The following is a 6,064-nucleotide window of genomic DNA, read 5'->3' on the forward strand; positions in this document are numbered from 1 at the left end:
GAATGAAGCAAAAAATAGCGAACCCATTTGGTCTGATAAAAATGTTTGATAGCAGGAGGAGCGAAACTAAGTTTATACCCGTTTGTTATGCTAAAGGGAAGCTGAATGACAAATATGAGATGAGGAGGAAGGTAAAGTTAAACATTTTTCGATCATTTCAAAGCAGTTGTGGTGTTGTGTTGATTTTGAGTGTACAAAGCGAAATTCGCTTTTCCTATGATTTCTTTCTCAAGTTATACTGGATGGGCTATAAAATTTTGGGGACTTACTACAAAGTGGTGGAGACTGATACTGGCAATAGCCAAATTAAATCTTGGGAACTCGATAAATGAAATGTTTAATACTTTTCATTTGTTCAACAACTTCAAATTATATCACCGAAAATTTATAATCTCAATTAACCGAGCAATAAGAAGGACTTAAATAACCCTGAATATAAAGAAAGTGAAGAATTATCTGATGATTACTTAAGATCAGGAAATTACAGTAGTGTGATGAGCAGCAAATTTTGTATTTATTTACATACACAGAAGATTGAAGCGACCAATTTGAGTAGAAAAATAAACAGATATGATTTGAACCACCTCGTGAAGCACCCAATGTTTTGATTTGAGTTCTTTTTTTTTGTTATGTTGTTACATTTGTCGTTAACATTGCTTCTCAATATTCGCATTATGGCTTTACATTTGCAAAAGTTACGTACCCAAGAATACACCTATCTCTTTGTTTGTTGGCCACCTTTTACAATTTTCAAAAATTTTGTATTCAATTTTGCGTTGAAACGGATCTATTCTACTAAGTGTCATTTTACCACGTGATCCGAGCCACTTCGGATATTTCCGGATATGGCCCCACGGGTTTGGTAACAATCGGAGATGGCTTGAATTTTGACGTTTGTCAATTTTGACGCCCATGTTGGTGAATGTATTCGTGTTATTTTGCACAAATGTACCCAATAAGTAACGGTAGTAAAAAAATTACAGCATGCAATACGTTTCGTAAACTTCTAAGTCACTCGTTTATTAATCACTCGCTCCGGTGCGTTCCGCTCATGCCAAAAAAAATTGTTGACCCAAAGGCCGTTTTTCTAAAAAAAAGGGCCTTTTCCCGGTGGCACGAGCTGTTCAAAAGTGGTCGATGTCAATCGAAGATGATGAACACAGTGGCAGACTATCAAAAACCGACAAAAACATTGATAAAGTAACAGAAATGTTGGTCAATAATCGTAAATTAATCATCATAGAGATTGCGGAGGATTTTAACATTGCCCATGGATCCGTTCAAGACATTTTGTTTAATGATTTGAGTTTCTGCCGTGTAGGAGCAAGGTTCTTGCCAAAAGAACTCAATTTTATTCCTTTCACCAAATGAGCCATGTAACTATGATAAAAAATTAAAAAAAAAACATTTCAAAAAGTTTGATTAAATTTCAATACTTCCATAAAATTCCATAAAAGTACAAAAATATTGCAAAGCAGCTATGTATCTAATACGTAAATTAAACATTCTGAGTCTCTAAATGAAGTAAATCAAAGAGGGCTTATTTTTTCGAATACGAGATGACTGTCTCAGATTTAGAATATTTCTCTCCAATAGATAAATAAATACCTAATTTTATGTTCTGTTTATAGTCGACGAATGATGAAGAATAAGCAACACAACAGACACAGACACTATGGAGATTTAAAATGTTCTTTTAGCATTCCACTTTTATACAGCACGAAAATTGAATTGATGATTGACTGATGATGAAATTTAACCAGTAAGAAAATAAAAATACAAACCCGGAGAGTTTTCGCAAAAAGCGAATATGTTGAATATAACAATACGCCCAAAGGAATACGAGCCTCGAGCCTCGGAGAATGAACAAAGCACACAGTCACAAATATTAATTATAAATATTAAAAATTTAACCATTTTTACATACATAAATTGCCGATGACAATATATCTTAAATTTGGGACACGTTGCATAAAATTCTTTTAAATCAAAAGAGCGCAATTTCAAATATTAATCGAAGAAAAGAACTTTGTTGATTTTTCGAATGTATGAAAATTTAGTGACTCGCACTGTAGATGAATAGATAGATCGAAGGAGGAAGAATGCAGGCAGCTGGACTCGGACAAACGACATCGTCAGCAAAAACTACAATGAGCAATCTACTTTGAATCGGCCTGCCTCACGCACTCATAATAGTGTTAATATCCCATAGGGGGCGCTTTTAACTTTACGCCTATGTCTGCATTTAACGTTACGCGATCATCGACCCGTTTCTTTTTTTTCGTCCGACGAAAAATCGCGTAACTGGATATTAAAGTCGTGTAAATTCACCGGCGGAATCCGCCGGGAATGCGTCTTCCATCGAACGGGCAAAATGCCGGGGCCTTTTGACGGCACAAATGGCACGTAGAACTGCCCGGCATACGTGCGCGTATGCCATTCGTCAGCTGAGTTCGCGAACTGCTTGGTCAAGCGCCTGCGGAATATTTGTTTTTGAACCGCGGTTTACGGAACATAAACATTTTGAGTACGATTTATGATATAGGTCAAAGACATTAATCCAAACCAAATCCGAGCAGCCATTGCAATTTATCCGCGGGTTATTAGCACATGTTTCTACGATGCTCCCACGAACTATATCGTTCGTTGTCTGCGTTGTTCGCCGAACAAGTCTGTTCTAACACAATCTACTCTAATGTTATTAGATCAAACGAACTTGCCTGTAATGACATTCGATCGTAAATATATGAAGTCCTCGTTTAAGTAAATAAGATCAAACGTAGTTTCCCCACTCCATGCTGAATACCACGAATTTCAAAGCAAAAGAACTCTGTGTACCCGCGACGGTCCGCGGCTCCTATGATTCATTTTTTAAAGATCTTGCTGAAAACTATTACAGCTAAAAAAATAAAGGGAGATGAGGGAAGGGCGGGTCTTATTTACTTAGATGAGACTTCATATAATTACGATCGAACTTCATTAAAGGAAAGTGCGTTTGATCTAGTAATGATCTGGCCGGTCACGCCACCAATTCAGAGCCTAAAAACAAAAAATATACCAGAAAATCAGTTCTATATAAATTAACTAGAGCTGATGGCAAACGTCATTGCTGTAAAGTGCTTTGCAAAAGACTTAGAAAACTGCCAAATCTTAATTAGATCAGAATGTACGACAGCAATATTATATATAAAGAGAATGGGGGGGTGTTCACTTTTCTCGTTAACTAGGTCAAATTGGTAATGGTGTGAACTTCGCAACATATGGTTATTTGCCACATACATCCCATCCAGGGATAATTCGATTGCAGATGAACAATCTAGAATCAGAGAAATAAATACAGAATGGCAATTAGCAAATTGAGCTTTTACGAAAATACTTAGAAAATTTGATGAAAGATTGATTGTTTTGCATCAAAAGTGAACAAAAATGCAAAGTGCTTTGAAGAAAATAATATTGAAAAAATCGGAGGGAATTTTACTTGTACCCTCATGGTTGGTATCCGGGATTTCTTTCTCTGCTTTTAGAGGATCCCGTTATTTTTAAACCTGATCTTACGTTGATAGCAGGACGTGCATCAGCGAAGCGTATTCCCTAAGGAATCTTTTAGTGTCATCTATGATATTTTGTTAGCGTCTATCTCTAACCCCGTACTTAAGCGATATGATTCAGCAATAAAACAGTGGCGTTTTTTTTTTTGTTTGACTAATAGAATATGTCCATTTAAATTTGCTGTTAATGATTTGATAAATTTTCTCACTCAGAAATTTAATGGGGCTGTTTCTTATGGAACTCTGAACACCATAAGGTTAGCGACTTCTTTAATTTCATATAAAGCTGATACATGCAAATGTCAAATAGTAACAAAATATTTTAAAGGGATTTTTAGAAAAAGATGCAAATATGAGAAAATACGGGACATGTCACTTGTTTCATCAGTACATTTTCCTATTGAGTCTTTGTCGTTACAAAAAATGAGTGCACATAGGGCACAGAAGTTTACCATTATAGATATTGATAATATTTAAAAAAATATATAAGAACAATATTAGTATACGTGATATTAGTAAGGCATCGGGACCTGGTAAATTTCAACTGCTCCTAGTTTTATTATTGAGGAAAAAGCAGAACTGTGTGTAACAAGTACTCTTGTACAATATATGGAAACGACCAAGCTTTTAACGGGTAATGTGAAAAACTTGTTTGTTTCGTTTAAGAAACCGCTACGGCGGTGGGGACACAGACTATTATTAGGTGAATTAAGTTTATAATTGTTTCAAGTGTGGTAGATCTTCACATTTTACAGCCTATAGTCTAAGGCATGCTGCCACTTCAAAACCTTTTTGAAAGGCATATCACTATTCGGTCCACCGCTTGCTGGACTAAGTAAAGTAAAAGAATAGAAAGGCTAGAAGCAGGATTGTTATTTAATTTATTAAGTGTTGAACTATAATGTTAGATTAAGTCTTCAGAGGCTGTCAGGCTTTCGTTACATTATTTATTGTCTTTGTCCACAAATCGGATTAGATTTTGCAATAGTTTGATAAGTTGCTTTTTGCTTTAAACTACTACTAAAATCTGAGCAGAAGTGCGGAAAAAAATATTAAATTAATACGAATCAAACCATTAGAAACATATTTATATAAATCTCAAGAGCTCAAAATCGCTTCTGTAAAACTATATTATATTGTGGATGAGCCTCTTATAAAAATTGCGAAGTTCATAGAATTTTTAGACCAACCGGTTGCAGATCTAATGGTATCTATCTATGGATCTTTATATCCACTTGAGAAATGGACAACTGATGCCTTGATTGAGAACCAAATTGCTGTATATCAGTTCCTGCATTTTGCATTATTTCATGAATCCATCGTGAGATCGATTGAAATGATGCGGGCGATAAGGTTTGTTGAAGGACAGCAGTAATTTATTTATTAATTATTTTTTGTATATAGAAAAGTTACAGGTTGCAGCTTATTAAGCCCGGAAGATTTTACTCTTGGCTGAATATAAATATTAACACATACATGATATATTTTTTAATTCAATAAGGTCTGAAACCCTTTGTCCAGAAGCGAACGCTAAAAGCATAGCCAATTTACAGGAAAAAAGCTTTAAGGAAGTTGTTTTGATATTCAAAGTTCTAAGGTAGCTTAAAACCAGGGCCGGGTCCCACGTATTTGTAAATCTTGGTCGACTTCCCTTAAAAATCTACGAGAGTTAAGGGTGCTGTAAGAAGCCCTTCTGTCAAATTCCTCTTGGAGGAACTCTATAATAAGTGGAATAGAGGCACCAAAACATCTCTGCTTCTTTGCACCACAAAAAACTCCACCACAACTTCAAATGTATATTATATTGCTTCAGTGTAGATGCTGTTATCGAAGCTATATACATATTTAAAACGGCTGCTGACACTACTCGTGAGTGTAATGCTTGGCGGACAAAAAAAGTAAATCTGTGAGACATAGATTTTCAAGTAGAAGTAGTATCTGCCCTAGATTATCAGAAAGTTTGTGAAAATGATCGATTCACCAAAGAAACGAGAGACGCGCACATTTTGTGATATTTTACTAAACTCTTTGATGTAAGTGATCAAGAAAGGTTACGCGCCAGCATATTCAACTTAATAAGATAAAACTACAGCATGTTGAATTTTTCTTCTAACTTCTAGGGGTATTAAAAACAAAATAAATAGCACTACATGTGTATGGTAAAATCTGCTACAAATCTTCCGGTGAGAGATGAAAAAAAATCATAAGGGACTATTATATAATTTGCTCTTTTTCGATTTGTTGTGAAAATTGTAGTTATTACACACAAATATAGATAAGTACTGATCTTATCTCTAAACAAATAAAAGTCTGTGCGCCAACCAAACCAAACAGGCTAGCAAAATACCACTAATGGAACAAACGGTTTCTATTATCGATTTTCATACAACAATGTGTGCAGTTTGTGAAATTTATTGCAATCTTATAAAATTGGTCATCACAGTCATTTAAGAAAAGTTCATTGCTCCGAACAAATGCTATGGAGATTTGACCATTTCTATTATCATCTCATCTGA

Source organism: Cylas formicarius, unplaced genomic scaffold (assembly GCF_029955315.1).
Source record: "Cylas formicarius isolate icCylForm1 unplaced genomic scaffold, icCylForm1.1 PGA_scaffold_4__25_contigs__length_36172078, whole genome shotgun sequence".
Taxonomy (NCBI): domain Eukaryota; kingdom Metazoa; phylum Arthropoda; class Insecta; order Coleoptera; family Brentidae; genus Cylas; species Cylas formicarius.